Below are 18,831 nucleotides of genomic sequence, written 5' to 3'. Positions count from 1 at the left end.
TATGGGAACTCAAGAAAAAAAGTGTTATAGATACTCTTAAAAGTATTTCGAATCGAATCATCTCTAATTTTTGCATATTTCCAGTAAGTTTGTTGTTGATTGTACATGAACTTGTGCATATCCATCAAAATTGACAACTCTAATTTCCTTGAAGAACTTCCAAAAGTTGGAATGGGAGTTGTATATTCAGGTTCAACACTTAGCTTGACTGGTTCTTCTTCTGGCTCAACCCTTGGTTTAGGGTTTTCAGATCCTTCAACTGGTTTAGGACTGTTTGGTTCCTTATCAGATTCTTCTTCTTCAGTGGTTGTAACTGATTTAGATTCAATTTTATTTGTTGACTCCTTAGTATCTAGCTCAGTTGGTTCTTCTTGCTCACCTTGATTCAGCTCATGCACCTTCTCTACTAACCTTTCAAGATCATAACTTGTAATGCATCCTTAGATATATTGCCCCTTCAAATTCACTTGTGTTTTAACATGGGCCCTTAAGCAAAGTGAAGTGATTAATGATGGGAAATAAACACTTCTTGTCTTCTTTTTAGCATAGTCATAAATCTCTTTGAGAATAATTTTCCCAACATTAATGGACTTTTCTGTCAAGATTGCATATAACAAGAGCATTCGTTCCATCGAGATGGTGGAACTATGTGAGATAGGCATAAAACTGTAGCAAACAAAATAAAACCATACCTTTGCTACTGGTTTTAGGTATTCCCTTCAACAATGGCTTCCATACTTTCTTATAATCCATTGGGATCCCAATTTATGTTGTTCATCTTAGGGTAGTACTCATCTTCTTCAAAATTAAGTAAGTTAAACAAATTATTGATGGACTTAGAAGTAAAAGGTACCTTTTTCTTCTGAACAATAACCTCAGTAGCATCTCGTGTGGTCAAACTTGCATAGAACTCTCAAACCAGTTCATCACCGGGAAGTGAACGAGCATCACAAATTTGTTCCCACTTAAGAGCATTGATTGTCTTTCTAATTGGTACAGAGACAACCATCAAATCATTACTCTTTAAGTTAAAACCTTTTTCCAGCACCATAGGTTGATGCTTGAAAATTGAATCAAATCTCTCTTTCACTTCTTCATCGATCACAATCGGGTTTTCAAGAGTAGTCTATGACGATCTAGTTCTTTTGTGAGACATGGTATTTTCCTAAAAATTCGGCAGAGTTATGCTTACAGAGTAAAAAGAGAAATCGGCAAGTGGGTAGGATCTACTTCGGTGAACCTTACGACGGTGAAAAAGTTGCAATGGCGAAGGCAACGTGCGGTAGCAATAGTGGTGTGTGGCGACGATCTCTTTGCGGCAGTTATAGAAGATTTTGGGAAAAAGGGATGAGAACTAAAGTTTCTTTCTGGATTTGAGGTTGGCGGCACAAGAGAAAATTTTAAGGATTCTTGGGGTTTAAGCAAATAGCTTTGAGGGATATGAAAAATAGTAGAATGAAGAGGGGTTTCTATAGGGAAAAATTAAGGCAACATGTAGCAAAAACTTAGCTATATTAGGGTTACTTAGGTGGCAAACAATGGAAGTGGCGACAATAGGTGTGGAGTTTTTCCTCTTTTTGCTATCTTGGACCTCAAATTCAGACTGTATCTTACTAAAAAAAAATTGATTAGTACTTGGGCCTAATTTGATCCCCTTTATTAACATAAAAATTTAAAATATAAACAAAACAAATGAAACTAACAAATTTTAAATCTTAATTAGAAAATTTCTTCTCAATAAATTACATTAAATTAATTCCCAGGAAAAGTTGGAGGGGTCATAGTGGTCCCACTTAAGTTCCAATGTCCTTAGACAGAAATAATTAAATGTACTAAATTAAGAAAATAAATCCTAATTATTTATTGATTTACAAAACAAGTTTATGAAAAATTGAGGGTCTGTTAATTTGAACGAGGATTCAACTCACTCAACGTTACCATCCCAATAATGTTTGAGACATTGACCATTGACTTTAAACGTACCTCCGTAATTATCATATAATTCAGTAGCTCCATAAGGATAAAATTGATAGATGGTATAAGGTCCTTTCCATCAAGATTTTAGCTTCCCAGGAAATAACTTCAGGCTTGAATTAAATAACAAAACCTTCTGACCTTCTTTAAACTCGCGAGGTCGTATATGACTATCATGCCATCTTTTTTATCTTTCTTTATAAATTTTGGCATTCTCATAGGAAAACAACCTTAGCTCTTCCAACTCATCCAATTGTAACATCCTTCTCTCACCGGTTTGCTTAAGATCAAAATTCAACTTCTTCAAAGCTCAGTGAGCTCTATTCTTTAACTCTAATGACAAATGACATGCCTTCCCAAAAACCAACTGATAAGGAGTCATTCCTAACGGTGTCTTAAATGTTGTTCGATAGGCCCATAATGCATCATCGCGCCTTCAAGACCAATCTTTTCTGCTGAGGCGTACTACTTTTTCAAGGATACCTTTGATTTCACGGTTCACTCTTTCAACTTGCCCATTGGACTGGGGGTGATAAGCAGTAGCAATCTTGTGCTTCACATCATATTTGTCAAGCAACCACTTAAGCCACTTGTTTAAAAAATGAGAACCTTCATCACTAATAATAGCTCTTAGTGTCCCAAATCGTGTAAACAAATGCTTATGTAGGAATCGCATGACTACCTTAGCATTATTTGTAAGGTACGCTTCAGCTTCAACCCACTTGGATACATAGTCCACAGCAACTAAGATGTATTTATTCCCATACGAAGAAGGAAACAGGCCTAAAAATTTAATGCCCCATACGTCAAATAATTCAATCTCAAAAATATTTGTTAAGGGTATTTCATTCCTCCTTGATATGTTTTTGCTCCTTTGGCATCTATCGCAGTTCTTCACATAGGCATAAGCATCTTTAAATAGTGTAGGCCAAAAGAAACTTGCTTGCAAAACCTTAGCTGCAATACGTGCACAACCAAAGTGTCCCCACTTGGAGATGAATGGCAATGACATAAGATCTCAGCAATCTCACTTTCAATTACACACTTTCGAATTATATTATCTGCACATTGTTTAAACAAGAGTGGGTCTTCCCATAAATAATACCGACTATCATGAAGAAATTTCTTCCTTTGTTGGTATGTCATTTCTTGAGGAATTATTCCTTGTGCAAGATAATTGGCAAAATCAGCAAACCAAGGTGTTTCATGAATTCGACTCACCTTAAATAAGTGTTCATCTAGGAAATTCTCGTTGATAGGCACATGTGATCGAGTTACCTTATCTTGCTGTAACCTCGACAGATGATTAGCTACTTGATTTTCAACACCTTTTCTATCTTGGATCTCAAGGTCAAATTCTTGGAGTAAAAGTATCAAACGAATTAGCCTCGATTTTGCATTTTTCTTTGTAAGCAAGTATTTAATGCCCGCATGGTCAATAAATACTGTAACTTTGGTACCTATAAGATATGAGCAGAATTTGTCAAAAGCAAAGACTATAGCAAATAGTTCCTGTTCAGTTACCGTATAATTGAGTTAGGCTCCCATCAAGGTTCTACTTGCATATTAAATGGGGTGGAACACTTTATTTTTTCTTTGACCCATCACAGCTCTAACAGCATAATCACTTGCATCGCACATCAACTCAAAAGATGTGCTCTAATCGGGTGTAATGATTATTGAGGCTGAGATTAACCATTTTTTTAGCTCTTTAAAAGCTTCTTAACATGCTTTGTTAAAATGAAACACTGTATCTTTCTCTAACAACAGACACAATGGCTTAGAAATTTTTCAAAAATCCTTGATAAACCTTCAATAAAAACCAGCATGGCCTAAGAAACTTCTGACTCCTTTCACATTCATTGGGGCCAGTAATATTTCTATTACGTCTACCTTTTCTTTGTCGACTTCAATTCCTTTCTTTGAAATTCTATGCCGTAAGACAATCCCTTCCTTAACTATAAAATGACATTTCTCCCAGTTAAGGTTAAGATTCGTCTCTTCGCGTCTCTTCAGTTCCTTAGCCAAATTACTCAAACAAATATCATAAGTGTTACCAAAAATAGAAAAATCATCCATGAAAACCTCAACAAAATTTTCAACCATATCAGTTAATATTGTCATCATACATCATTGAAAGGTTGCAGGTGCATTGCATAAACCAAAAGGCATTCGCTAAAAGCAAACGTATCGTACGGACAAGTAAAGGTTGTTTTATGTTGGTCTTCTGGGGCTACAAGTATTTGGTTATATCCCAAATAACCATCCAAAAAAATAATAGAATTCATTACCTGCCAGTCAATCTAACATCTGATCCATAAAAGGCAATGGAAAGTGGTCCTTCCGAGTGGCATTATTTAGCTTTCTGTGGTCAACACAAATTCTCCAATCAGTAACATTTCTCATTGGGAACAATTCGTTACGCTCATTTTCAACAATCGTAATTCCACCTTTCTTCGGTACACACTGACTTATCCATGAACTATCTGAAATAGGATAGATGATTCTTGTATTTAACCATTTGATCACTTTCTTTCTCACAACTCCCTTCATAATAGGATTGAGTCTCCTTTGCCCATCAATTCGAGCTCTTTCACCTTCCTCTATAATAATTTTATGCATGCAAAATGAAGGGCTTATACCTCGAACATCAACAATGGTCCAACCAATTGCTTTCTTAAATTTCTTTAGAACAAAAATTAGTTGCTCCTCTTGATCTTTTGTCAGTTCTGCTGAAATAATCACAGGCAAAGTGGAACAGTCACCTAAACAAACATATTTCAAATGGGAAGGAAGTAGCTTTAGTTAGAGTGTAGGTGGTTCTTCGATTGATAATTTGGGTTGTAAAATTCTTTGACTTCCAACTCCAATGGTTCAAACCTTGTGGATTGAATAAAATTTCTCGGATTGGCTTCCACCAGAACCATGTTTTCTTCACTTTATTCATCCTCCAAAGGGTCAAACCCTAAGGCTTTCTCCAATGGATCTTCTTCAAAATTGCTTTCCATAGAAATCAAGGTTTCTAACTCTTCCATAATTAAACACTCTTCTGTCAGATCGAGAAATTTCATTGTTTTAAGAATGTTAAAAGTTACCTGATCATCTTGAACTCACATGGTGAGTTCGCCTTTCTGTACATCAATTAACGTTCTTCTTATGGCTAGGAAAGGTCTCCCAAGGATAATTGGCACTTCCTTATCTGCTTCAAAAATCTAGAATAATGATATTAGCAGGAAAAATAAATTTATCGACTCTTAGCAAAACATCTCGATCTTTCCTTTAGGGTATCTAAAGATCGATACGCTAGCTGGAGCATCACAGTTGTAGGTCTTACTTCTCATATCCCTAGCATCTTGAAAATAGACTTAGGCATCAAGGTGATACTTGCTCCTAAGTCACACAAAGCTTTACCACAGTAAGATTCACTAATGTTACAGGGTATCGTAAGGCTTCCTAGATACTTCAATTTCGGTGGTAGTTTGTTCTGCAGGATTTCTTCTTTCTCTCTTTTTCCTCCATTTTATTTCTTCCTTTTTTCTTTTTCTTCTAGCCGAAACCTTCTGATCACCTTACTCACATCCTCTATCGATCCCATCCTCCACAAAACCTCCATAGCCGATTGCCATAAAAGCCGAAATCCCGAAAACTCACTTCTTGTGCCGATTTCTCCAAGCCAAAATCCTTCAGTTATTTTTGTTCTTTTTGATCAAATTTCATCTTCTCTAAACCCTTAGTATCTATCAGCAACATTACTTCAAAGTTATAGCCTCAAATCATCATCTTCTTCATCACCTAAAAAAAGCCGAAATACCATAGATTTAGGGACTCATAGCCAAAACTTCAGACCTCTTGGATTCGAGTTTTACTATCATTTAGAGGATAGATCTGCATCAGATCTGCGTAGAAATCAAAAAGGAATAAGTGGTAAGTGCTCATCACCTCAGATCTAGTCTTATTTTACAATTTAGAAAAGCCGAAGTCCCTAAAATCTAGGGAGGCTGTCATTTGGGCACAGGGCTTTAAGGGTCTTTAACCGATGATTTCTTTTGGTGATTAGTGTCTTCTAGAGGTTTGATCGAAGGCTTGGATCTTTGGAACAACTAGACTTAGATCTAGTTATCGGTTTTCGACAAAAAGGTCAGATTCTAAAGGCTTTAGGGGCATGGTTCGAATATGGGTTGCTGAATATTGGGATTGGTTGTTGTGGGTTGCAATCTAAGAATTGTGGTAATCAATTGTAGGACATCGTAGCAGTCGTCGCGAAATAGGTGTGTATCGAACACTCTCTCATAGTTCAATTCGGCAAAAGCCAAAATGCTGAAATTCTGGCATTTCGTAGGCTTGTGAGTGTGCGAGTGCTCACAAGACGTTTAGAAATCATTAGATTTGAAATCACAAAGTGGTAAGTTAGTCATGTGTGAAATTTCATGCACTTCGGTAATTGGGCTTCGATAGGCTAAAACTGGGCCCAATGGGCTTACGGGCTCATACAGGTTGATAAATAAAATAATAATAATATATAATATAAAAAAATAGGCAATAAGTATGTTCTGTTAGACTGTAGAATCGAAACTGCTTAAACTGATAAACTGGTCATAAAACTTGAGTTAAATGGGCTTAAATGGCTAATGGACACTGTAGGGCCCATTAGGGGTTTTAGGGCACAATGGCTAAGATTGTGAAATTGAGATAAATAAATTACTGCGATGACAAATGGGCTAGTAAGGACCGTAACATTCATGAGAACCCTTAAAACTGATAAAAGTACTGAAATACCTGCATAGGTGGAAAGTTTACAGTTTTACCCCTTGGAGCAAAATTACTAATATACCCCTAGGGTTAAGGTTGACCTGAATACATGTTTGACTGTTACTATTTACTGCATGCCATGTTATTATTATCTGATGCATAGGACTGGGTTATTGATGGAGGAAGTACTGAAAGTGGCTTGACCACATACTGGAGGCTTTGCCTCAACTTCTCGATATCTAGCGACAATCTTCAAACCTGTGGAGTGTAGAAATTTGGGTGGGTTGAGTTGTTTCCCACATGGGGTGTAGAAATTTGTGCAGGTGGAGTGTAGCGGTTGGTTATAGGTGGGTTGGGCTTGCATACACGAATATGTCTATTCTGTTCGGAATAGGCCTATGGGCCATCTTGTTATCTGAAAAGGGGCTAAGGCCCAATTCATCAGTATTCGAAAGGGCTTTGGCCCGATGACCATTGTTATCTGAATAGGGCTTGATTGAGCTGACTTGGGCTTTGGATGGGTTATCTGTAACACCCCGAATTTGGGCCTAGAAGTATTGGGCCTTGAGTGTGGGTCCGTAAAGAGGTTTTATATAGGTATTTAATTGTGCAATGAAATGAAACAATTAAATGTTTGCTATTAGTGGTTAATGGCTTTGAGAAGTGTTGGAGAAATCTTGTGTTCAAACTTGGGCTTTAGCAAAAATTTGGTATTAAGTGAAAAAAAAAACTTGGATGCTTGGATGAGGGTTTTTAAATTATTGTGTTAAATAAATGACACAAGGAAGCTTGTAGTCTAGTGGTTGTGGTGTCATTAAGGTTGTATGGGAGCCTGGGTTCAAGCCTTGGCTCTTGCAATTTATTTTGTTTTTTTTTTTTAAAGGGAACCTGGACTTTGGCCTTTAGACCTTATAATTAATTGGGGATAAAATATGACACAAAAAGCCTTGTGGCTTAGTGGCAAGTAGCGTGTAGAGCATTTAAGGGGAGGCATAGGTTGAATCCCATGGCAAGCAAGGAGCATTTATTTTGCTAACAGGCGGCAAGAGTTGGTGTTGAATTTAAACTCTAATGTTGGAGGGATCCCACATCGGAAGCTAACATAAGAGTGGTTGTGAAGTCGGCTTTAAATAGAGGAACCATGAAGAGAGTAAATGTACCTTTCTTGGTGATCCCTTTCATTTGTATGGCGTGCTCGTTTGGGTTAGGCGTCGGCTAAGAGTGCTCGAGTGTGGATTAACTCCAGTCTCCTATCAGGTGTGTATTTCTTACTACTCTAGCTGTAGGATGGCTACTTCGGGCCGCGATGGGTCGAAAGGGGTCATGTGGGCCTAATGGGCCTACAAGCCCAATTGGATAAGTTGTTTGATTGTGTAGTAAATTTGGGCTAGGCTAGGTGAATCTAATATTTGTGGCTAGATTTGGGCTAAAAGGGCACATTTGAGCGTGTGGGCCCATTTGGGCCCAGAATGGGCTTTAGAGCCATTAGTATTGTTATCCATGTTTAAAATACTTTGGTTTACAAAATTACCAAAATACCTCGCTTTGTAAAATTACTAAAATACCATTGGTTTATAAAATTACCAAAATACCCTAGTTTGTAAAATTACCAAAATACCCCTAATTTGTAAAATTATCAAAATACCCCTAATTTGTAAAATTACCAAAATACCCCTAATTTGTGAAATTACTTGAAATACCCTCGACACGTAAAATTATTGAAATACCTCGACTTGTAAAATTACCAAAGTACCCTCGATTTATAGAATTACTGCTTTTACCTCGATTTGTAAAATTACCGTTTTACCCTCGATTTATAGAATAACCGTTTTACCCTCGGTTCTGTAATTACTATTTTACCCTCGATTTATAGAATTACCGTTTTACCCTAATTTACATAATTACCATTTTACCCAGATTTACATAATTATCGTTTTACCCTCGATTTACGTAATTACTGTTTTACCCTAGATTTCTGAATTACCATTTTACCTCGATTTATAGAATTACTATTTTACCCTTGATTTACAAAATTCTTGTTTTACCCTTGATTTACAAAATTACTATTTTACCCTCGATTTATAAAATTACTAAAATACCCTTGGTTTGTGAAATTACCATAATACCCTCAATTTGTAAAACTACCAAAATACCCTGTATGGTAAAATGACGAATATGCCCTTATGTTCCATATGGTGATGTGCTTAGGATTTACATATATTGATATTGGAATAGTTAAGTTTGAGTGACGGTGGTGGTTATCGTAGGTGATTGATTATGGAAGCGTTTCAACTTCAACCCGTAATGTGTGTACTAACCCTCGTAATAGCTTAGATTAATATTTCTTTGAAAAGCGAAAGCTTCATATTTTAGTGATTTGGGAATTAATATTTAGATCTATTTTCTACGCATGTTTAAGTTGGATTCACAACGGATATGGGGTAGGAAGGTATTTGGAACGTTCTTCAACGAGTAGATCTCTTAGTAAGTATTGAACCTTCTTTCCATTTGTATCTTGTGGTTTAAGAAAAGTGAAAACCCTCGTCGACTAAGGCTAAAAGGGTTTTTGGTGTTATTTGGTTTGTTGGTGTTAGTGAGGATTAAAGGCTACCGATCGAGGAGTGTGTGAAAAGCTTGGATCATCGGAGTGACTAAATCTAGTCATCAACTTGCAAAGGTATGAACCCAAGGGCCATTGTGGATGGTGGCGAATGTGTAAGTGATGATAATAGGTAGTTTTCGATTTGGTTTAATATTAACATGGTCTAATCTATAAGTGGTTGATTATAGGAGAAATCGCATAGGAGATCTCGTCAAGGAATATCGCAAATCGTGTGTAACGAACCCTTTTCATAGTTTAAAGCGATGAATGCCGAAAAGTGAAATGCCGAAATTCGGCATTTCGAGGACTTGTGAGCAATAACGCTCACTAGTTAGTTAGAATCGATGAGATTATGATCGGGAACATTGGAAGCGGTAAGAACGTGATTTTTGGCATTCACGGTAAGTTGGGCCTCGAGGGTCGCAATAGGGCCCAATAGGCTTTCGCCCATTTGGGTAAAATTGGTAGAAAACGAAATCTGTTAAATTGCATGATAAGACTGTTAAAACCGTTATGGAATATAGGCTAAGTGGGCCTAGCAGACGAATTGGCTAAGTAGGGCCCATTAGGGTTTTAGGCCCAATAACTCGATTTCGCTAAAAATGGGCCGTAATCACTTGTTTGCACCCATGGATTGTTAGTAATCGTTAATGAACATGGAAACCCTAATTTTGGTAAAATTACGAGATTACCCTTATAATATGAAAATGATCGTTTTGCCCCTAGGTAAAATGACCATTATACCCCTAGGGTTTATGTATGATTTTAATACATGGGATTTTGATAAATATGGTATGTTTGATATGCACATGAAATGTATGCTATGCACATGATATGTATGATATGCACATGAGGTAATCATAAATGCATTGGGTTGGGTTTTATATGGATGGAGGAAGTGAAAAGGGCTTATGCCCGATTATCAAAAGGGCTTATGCCCCGATTATAAAAGGGCTTATGCCCTGTTATTGAAAGGGCTTTTGCCCAGTTATTAAAAGAGGCTAGGCCTCCGGTTATATGATAAAGACTATCTTTGCCATTGGAGAGTTTGGCGGGGTGGGTCGAGTTAATCCCACATGGTGTGTTGGTTGGTACGGTGGAGAGTAGCGGATGGTGGGTTGAGTAGTCTCCCAAATGGGTTGCATTCTTTCATTGAAATTATATGTGACATTGAAATGGGCCTAAGGGCCATACTGATTTCTGATAAAGGCTTCGCCCAAGAATATGAAATATGAAAAGGCTTGACCAAGATTATGAAATATGAAATATGAAAAGGGCTACGCCCAAATGCATGATTGAGATTGGATTTGGGCTTAGACCCAACAGGCCGTTATTATTTTGGGCTCTGAAAGGGGCTTGTTGCACACTGAGTTTCCAAACTCACCCCCCTTTCCTTAACCTTGCATGTAATATCCTGATTTTGGGCCTAGTCGGAATAGTGGTTTCGTGACCACAAAATCCGAGATATAAATAATTATTTTATGATTATTTTAAGGTCTATGATATGATTGCATGATTGTGTGAAAATTTCGTGAAGAAATTTTATGCATAAAGTGCTTAATTTGAAATTTGGGACTAAATTGAATAAATTGCAAAACTTGTGTTCTAGAAGTATTTTGCATAAAATTGAATTAGATTATTAATTAGAGGTCCTTAAAGAGTAATTTTACCAATTTCTAAGTCTATGGACAAAATTGGACATGGATGGAATTTTGGAAAGTTTAGTAGTAAGGGCATTTTGGTCATTTAGGGTAAAATGAATTAAAATACAAAATTAAAAGCCAATTTTGCTCATCTTCAACCCCATGGCCGAATATAGCAAGGAGAAACCATGGCTAGGGTTTTCAAGCTTCCAAGCTCGATTGTAAGTTCGTTCTAGCCTCGTTTTAATGATTTTTACGTTTTGGAGTCCCGTAGCTCGATTTAGCTTATGCTAGCAATAATTTAACCTAGGGTTTATATTTGGAAAAATACCCATAGGTGAAATTTGTGTATTTTGGTGTTTTATGATAGAATATGAGGTTTTAAATTATGTTAGACAACTTGTGCTACTCGGTTTTAAGTGAAAACGAGCAAAAGGGCTTAATCGGTAAAAATACCTAATAGTCATAAGTACATGTTAGATTGAGAATTTGATGTTGCCATAGAAGGAAAAATGATCAGCATGTCATAAAACATAAGAAAATAGGCTGAATTTTAATTTACGAGCTTTGGGGCAAAAGTGTAAATATGCAAAAGTTTAGGGGCAAAATTGTAATTTTTCAAAATATGATTTTGGGTCAATTTGAATAATGTGAGTCCTAATTAGACTATATTTTAAATGATAGAGCAAGGAAAACTGAAATTCGGGCTAAAATGGGAAAATACCAAGTTGTGGACGAAATGGTAAAATAGCCATTTTAGCATACGAGGTAAGTTCATGTGTAAATAATGTAGCATAATTGTTATTTTTAAGTTATTGATATTAATTATGTGTTATGCTGAATTTTATTATGAAATTTATGCTTTGTGGTTAATTTCAAATAATATGTAAATTATGTGAACTACTTGTTAAATATAATTGTTACTGAGTATTGATTTGGCATTCTACGGAAGACGGCAAGGATAAGTGTTCGAGGAAAAGCCCGTTTGAACCTTAGGAATAGATTAGGATACAAGTGACATGTCACTAGGATGGTTGAGCATCCGAACTCGTTGAGTTGAGTCCGAGTTCACTTATGGATGCGAATGTCCGAACTCGTTGAGTTGAGTCCGAGTTCGTGAGATGTAACTAGGCATCCGAACTCGTTGAGTTGAGTCCGAGTTCACTTATGGATGCGAACGCCCGAGCTCGTTGAGTTGAGTCCGAGTTTGCTTATGGGCGGGTTACATGATTGCTTGATTGAATATGTGGCACTTATGTGCAAGTTATCCATGTATCCGAATTATATTCCGATGTGTTCAACGGGTAAAGTTCTACTCAAATGGAGGAAAATTTCGAGATGTAAAGAGACGTATTGGTAAGTGATATAAAATGGATAATTTGAACAGGTATGTACTTAACCCTCGGGTTGAAAACTCGATATAACAACAATATGGTAAGATGATAAATGAAAAGGTGATATGAATGTCTTGGTGATGATTATGCAAATGATGTTTTATGTTTGCTTATATGGTTATGTTACTTGCTATTTGCATGTGAGCTTACTAAGCATTTATGCTTACTCCCTCCTTTTCATTCCTTGTAGTGTTGACAAGCCAGCTCGGAAATCGGAAACGGTCGGAGGCACGCTCACACTATTCAGTATACCATCTTGACATAATGGCTTGTATATTTTGAGTATGGCATGTATAGCATTATAATCATTTTGTATATATGGTCTTATGATATGGTTATTGAGTGGTATGGAGATAGAAATGCTTGGTAATGATTAGCCATTGGAATGGCTAATCATGATCATATTTGGTATTATGTATGTCAAATTGCTAGCTAATCCATGGAAACCATGAAATAGGTAAAATTTACCATAAAATAGATTCAGACAGCAGCAGTGACGTGAGTTTGAAAAATCACTAAAAATAGTAGAAATGGAATTAAATAATGAATAAGTTATGGAATCGAAGCTTGATGAGTCTATTTTCATATGGAATAAGCGAAACAGGTATATGAGCTATATTTTATGAGATGTTTAAATTTTTGTGAAACAGGGCCAGAGCGATTTCTGGATCCCCTGTTCTGATTTTGGAAATTCACCATAAATTTTACAAAGATAATTAGAAGTCATGCTTTATATGTACAGATTCCTTATTGAGTCTAGTTTTATTAGAGATAAACGGCATAGTCATTGAAGCTCTGTACAGGAGATATCTGATTCGTAATACACTGAGGTCAGAGTAGTTGAACCCTGAAACAGGGAGACTTTAACTAATAAACTGTACTAATTGGCCCAACCAAAATTCTAGAAAAAATTAGTAGATATATATATGAGTCTAGTTTTAGGAAAAATTTACGGAATTGGATTTCGAGTTTCGTAACTCAAGATATGATTTTTAAAGCAACTGTGATGCAGTTAGCCAGCTTGTCTGGAAATTTTAAAATGAATTGTATGAGCTGTTTAATTAATGAATTAAGTCCGTTAACACCTCGTGTTCGACTCGAAAGCGGTCTCAGTGCGGGTGTTACATTTAGTGGTATCGAGCAGGTTTAGTCGGTTCTCGGACTAACCTAGCATGTGTAAAAGTTTAGCTATACATGCCAGCGATGCGTGATAGTGTGATGTCTTCCGACGCGTATAAGTACCGTCTTATTTAGACAAGGTACTCTCCAACCGAAGCTGCGCCAACCATGTTCAATGTTAAGTAAAGGTATTTGAGTAAAATTATGATTATGATAAGTCTCGGTTCAGAAAAGTATGAATAAAGGTTTATGATACATATGTGATAATATGTGAGATGAAAGTTCATGTTGTGATAAATATTCATATTTGCTTAATGCTCATATGATGTAGTGTATGTGGCTTACTTGATAAGATGAACGGAATAAATAGAAAGTAGTAGAGGTATGAACAAAGGTCATAATATTATGATCTGAATGAAAATGTCCTTGTCTTGATTGGATGTCGAATGTTGATGAATGTTAATGGTATATAATTTTTATGAGGTAAAGGATTATAATGAAATGAACTTATCTATGTTAAATTGTTGGACCTGAATTATATGATTGTAATGATATGTACATGATGATGCACGAAATGAAAGTTGTGATTGTGATGCAAATATCTATGTTTGTTTGGCCTTATATAATGTCATGAGCATGAATTAATTTAATTAATTGAATGGATAAGTAAAGCTGTCTAGAAAACATAGAATGTATGCATAAGTATATTGTCTAAATGGGACAATAGGAAAATTGGTGTAAGCCAACATGAATGAATGACATGATTTTGATGATGTTACTATGATGATGGAAGTTGTGTCATATGTGTATGTATAAGAAAGTCGAGTCGAGGTCCTACAACCCTCCCCTTACCAAAGTGGTACTTATAATGGAATTTCATGAGATTTGTATTGAATAAGTTTTGGTTGAGAACCCAAAGAGTTCGGTGATAGAATAATTATAAGTATGATCCGAGATTGAAAATGAGCTGATAAGTAAAGTCGAGCGAGAAAGTATCGGATTGACGTAAAAATTATTGGAGTTATGCCTCGTCCTAGTTAGAAAAGGAATTCTCCTTGGTAAATCGAATTACTCAAGTGCAAGGTCGAGAAAAGTGTAAATCGAAATTTATTCGAATTGGCCTTTTTAGTGAATGGTTTAATATAAAATTTGTGACGGCGAGAACTAGTTGGGGAAATGATATTTCAAATGTGAATTATCCGAGTGTGACAGTTATGACCTGGATGATTTATGATCTCTTTGAGATGTTCTATGTGTTCACCCGTTCTCGAAATATTTCTATGGCTATTGATCTTGAAGAAATTCTTGTTATATGGGAATGTCTTCTAATTAGGTGTTGGATGAAAGCATTGGTAGTCTGATTGGTTTATAATTTATATTGCTCTATTTCATCGGGTATTCTATTTCATTTAAATCGATAAGAATTGATGAGAGAATTCATATGATATTATGATTCTTTCTTCTACTTGATGCTTTATCGATATATATGTATGGGAAGATATATTGATCTTGTTATATTTGATTTCATTGGGATTAAATGATGTTTTCTTTTGGACTTTCTTTCTTTGAAGAATTATTAGGGTATTCTGTATTTTCTCTATGAATTTGGTTTTCGATTCTCGGCATAGTATCGTATCTTGGGTTTCTTTATCCCGGATCTCTTTATTCGGATTTCTTTGTTCCGGTTTCTCTATCTTGGATTTCTTTATTCGGTTTTCTTGTTATCTTTGTTCCATAATTTGTCAATTATGACTCATGTTCAATACGTTCTTCATTTCGTGATAATCATGTCAAATATGACTATACTTCTAATTTGATCTTTGTAATGTGGTGATTTTAGTATTGGGATTTTTCTAATTTACGTAAGGATTTGACATCGATAAAGGCATAGGTGATAAAAGCGAGTTTTAGTCGGTATGGTAAATTATTTATTTGAAAGATTTCATGTGACAATTATGTCAGGATTATTTTTCCCAAGTTTGATAATAGAATTTCATTTTGTACAGATCAAAGAGTAAATAGTTTGAACGAGAAGTCTATATTTAATAGAAAGAGTTGAATATTAGTTTAAGTCACTACGAATGATAAGGTTTCCATCTTGTGAAAGCTGAAAAGTTTATTACATGTTGTGAGTTCGGATAGATGAGAATATTGGTAACCAAAGCGTCGAACTAGACTAGTCTACATTGAGCAATGACTTCGACTTTCAAGAATGTATTGTTGTATGAATTGTGATGTGTTTCAAGACAGTGAGGTAATGTGATAGTTTAGAGCATCCGATGTTACATAAAATCGGAGTTGTTAAAGGGGTTAAAGCCGAGCATTGGGATCTATCAAAATTATCCTTGTCAATGTTGATATTGGGATGGAAATGAGAAGGATTATTCTTGAGGCCATATCAGAATTATTTCTATGGCGGAAAAAGGAAAATGGGATGTATCCTATTGTTAAATGTTTGGCGAGATCTATAAATCACATCTGTATTGAATGAATTCCTACTCATCGATTCATGGAATATCGAGTCTCTTTAATTGTCGGATTTCTTGGAATTCGGTCTCCATTAAATCAAGTTGAGATCCGGTTTTATGTCATGATATCATGGGAAATTGAGAAGGGTTGAAAATTTAAGAACAGTTGAGAGTTGAGGCGTAAGCTTTTAGATCATATGAGAAATTGAAGAGATGTATTGGAGGTACAGTCTAAGTGCAAGTTCTTGACACCAAATATGAGATTAAAAGTGAAGACCACTTTTTCGGTAAGATTTTGGGGACGAAAATCCTCGAAGGGGAGAGTTGTAATATCCGATTTTGGGCCTAGTCGGAATAGTGGTTTCGTGACCACAAAATTCGAGATATAAATAATTATTTTATGATTATTTTAAGGTCTATGATATGATTGCATGATTGTGTGAAAATTTCGTGAAGAAATTTTATGCATAAAGTGCTTAATTTGAAATTTGGGACTAAAGCTGAATAAATTGCAAAACTTGTGTTCTAGAAGTATTTTGCATAAAATTGAATTAGATTATTAATTAGAGGTCCTTAAAGATTAATTTTACCAATTTCTAAGTCTATGGACAAAAATTGGACATGGATGGAATTTTGGAAAGTTTAGTAGTAAGGGCATTTTGGTCATTTAGGGGTAAAATGAATTAAAATACAAAATTAAAAGCCAATTTTGCTCATCTTCAACCCCATGGCCGAATATAGCAAGGAGAAACCATGGCTAGGGTTTTCAAGCTTCCAAGCTCGATTGTAAGTTCGTTCTAGCCTCGTTTTTAATGATTTTTACGTTTTTGGAGTCCCGGTAGCTCGATTTAGCTTATGCTAGCAATAATTTAACCTAGGGTTTATATTTGGAAAAATACCCATAGGTGAAATTTGTGTATTTTGGTGTTTTATGATAGAATATGAGGTTTTAAATTATGTTAGACAACTTGTGCTACTCGGTTTTAAGTGAAAACGAGCAAAAGGACTTAATCGGTAAAAATACCTAATAGTCATAAGTACATGCTAGATTGAGAATTTGATGTTGCCATAGAAGGGAAAAATGATCAGCATGTCATAAAACATAAGAAAATAGGCTGAATTTTAATTTACGAGCTTTGGGGCAAAAGTGTAAATATGCAAAAGTTTAAGGGCAAAATTGTAATTTTTCAAAAATATGATTTTGGGTCAATTTGAATAATGTGAGTCCTAATTAGACTATATTTTAAATGATAGAGTAAGGAAAACTGAAAGTCGGGCTAAAATGGGGAAAATACCAAGTTGTGGACGAAATGGTAAAAATAGCCATTTTCGCATACGAGGTAAGTTCATGTGTAAATAATGTAGCATAATTGTTATTTTTAAGTTATTGATATTAATTATGTGTTATGCTGAATTTTATTATGAAATTTATGCTTTGTGGTTAATTTCAAATAATATGTAAATTATGTGAACTACTTGTTAAATATAATTGTTACTGAGTATTGATTTGGCATTCTACGGAAGACGGCAAGGATAAGTGTTCGAGGAAAAGCCCGTTTGAACCTTAGGAATAGATTAGGATACAAGTGACATGTCACTAGGATGGTTGAGCATCCGAACTCGTTGAGTTGAGTCCGAGTTCACTTATGGATGCGAATGTCCGAACTCGTTGAGTTGAGTCCGAGTTCGTGAGATGTAACTAGGCATCCGAACTCGTTGAGTTGAGTCCGAGTTCACTTATGAATGCGAACGCCCGAGCTCGTTGAGTTGAGTCCGAGTTCGCTTATGGGCGGGTTACATGATTGCTTGATTGAATATGTGGCACTTATGTGCAAGTTATCCATGTATCCGAATTATATTCGATGTGTTCAACGGGTAAAGTTCTACTCAAATGGAGGAAAATTTCGAGATGTAAAGAGGCGTATTGGTAAGTGATATAAAATGGATAATTTGAACAGGTATGTACTTAACCCTCGGGTTGAAAACTCGATATAACAACAATATGGTAAGATGATAAATGAAAAGGTGATATGAATGTCTTGGTGATGATTATGCAAATGATGTTTTATGTTTGCTTATATGGTTATGTTACTTGCTATTTGCATGTGAGCTTACTAAGCATTTATGCTTACTCCTCCTTTTCATTCCTTGTAGTGTTGACAAGCCAGCTCGGAAATCGGAAGCGGTCGGAGGCACGCTCACACTATTCAGTATACCATCTTGACATAATGGCTTGTATATTTTGAGTATGGCATGTATAGCATTATAATCATTTTGTATATATGGTCTTATGATATGGTTATTGAGTGGTATGGAGATAGAAATGCTTGGTAATGATTAGCCATTGGAATGGCTAATCATGATCATATTTGGTATTATGTATGTCAAATTGCTAGCTAATCCATGGAAACCATGAAATAGGTAAAATTTACCATAAAATAGATTCAGACAGCAGCAGTGACGTGAGTTTGAAAAATCACTAAAAATAGTAGAAATGGAATTAAATAATGAATAAGTTATGGAATCGAAGCTTGATGAGTCTATTTTCATATGGAATAAGCGAAACAGGTATATGAGCTATATTTTATGAGATGTTTAAATTTTTGTGAAACAGGGCCAGAGCGATTTCTGGATCCCTGTTCTGATTTTGGAAATTCACCATAAATTTTACAAAGATAATTAGAAGTCATGCTTTATATGTACAGATTCCTTATTGAGTCTAGTTTTATTAGAGATAAACGGCATAGTCATTGAAGCTCTGTACAGGGAGATATCTGATTCGTAATACACTGAGGTCAGAGTAGTTGAACCCTGAAACAGGGGAGAATTTAACTAATAAACTGTACTAATTGGCCCAACAAAAAATTCTAGAAAAAAATTAG

At 35.6% G+C, this 18,831-nt stretch overlaps 1 long non-coding RNA gene across 1 annotated transcript; it reads left to right on the top strand.

The window, feature by feature from the left end:
- The first annotated feature begins 12,195 nt into the window (after positions 1-12,195).
- On the top strand, positions 12,196-17,421 carry LOC128294007 (uncharacterized). Its single transcript, XR_008284173.1, has 2 exons — positions 12,196-12,324; positions 17,290-17,421. It is a non-coding gene; the product is annotated as an uncharacterized LOC128294007 (long non-coding RNA).
- The last annotated feature ends 1,410 nt before the right edge of the window (positions 17,422-18,831 follow it).

The sequence above is a fragment of the Gossypium arboreum genome, chromosome 6 (assembly GCF_025698485.1).
Source record: "Gossypium arboreum isolate Shixiya-1 chromosome 6, ASM2569848v2, whole genome shotgun sequence".
In the NCBI taxonomy this organism is placed as follows: Eukaryota; Viridiplantae; Streptophyta; class Magnoliopsida; order Malvales; family Malvaceae; genus Gossypium; species Gossypium arboreum.
The sequence above is the reverse complement of the archived record's forward strand: the minus strand, read 5'-3'. Positions and strand labels throughout refer to the sequence as shown.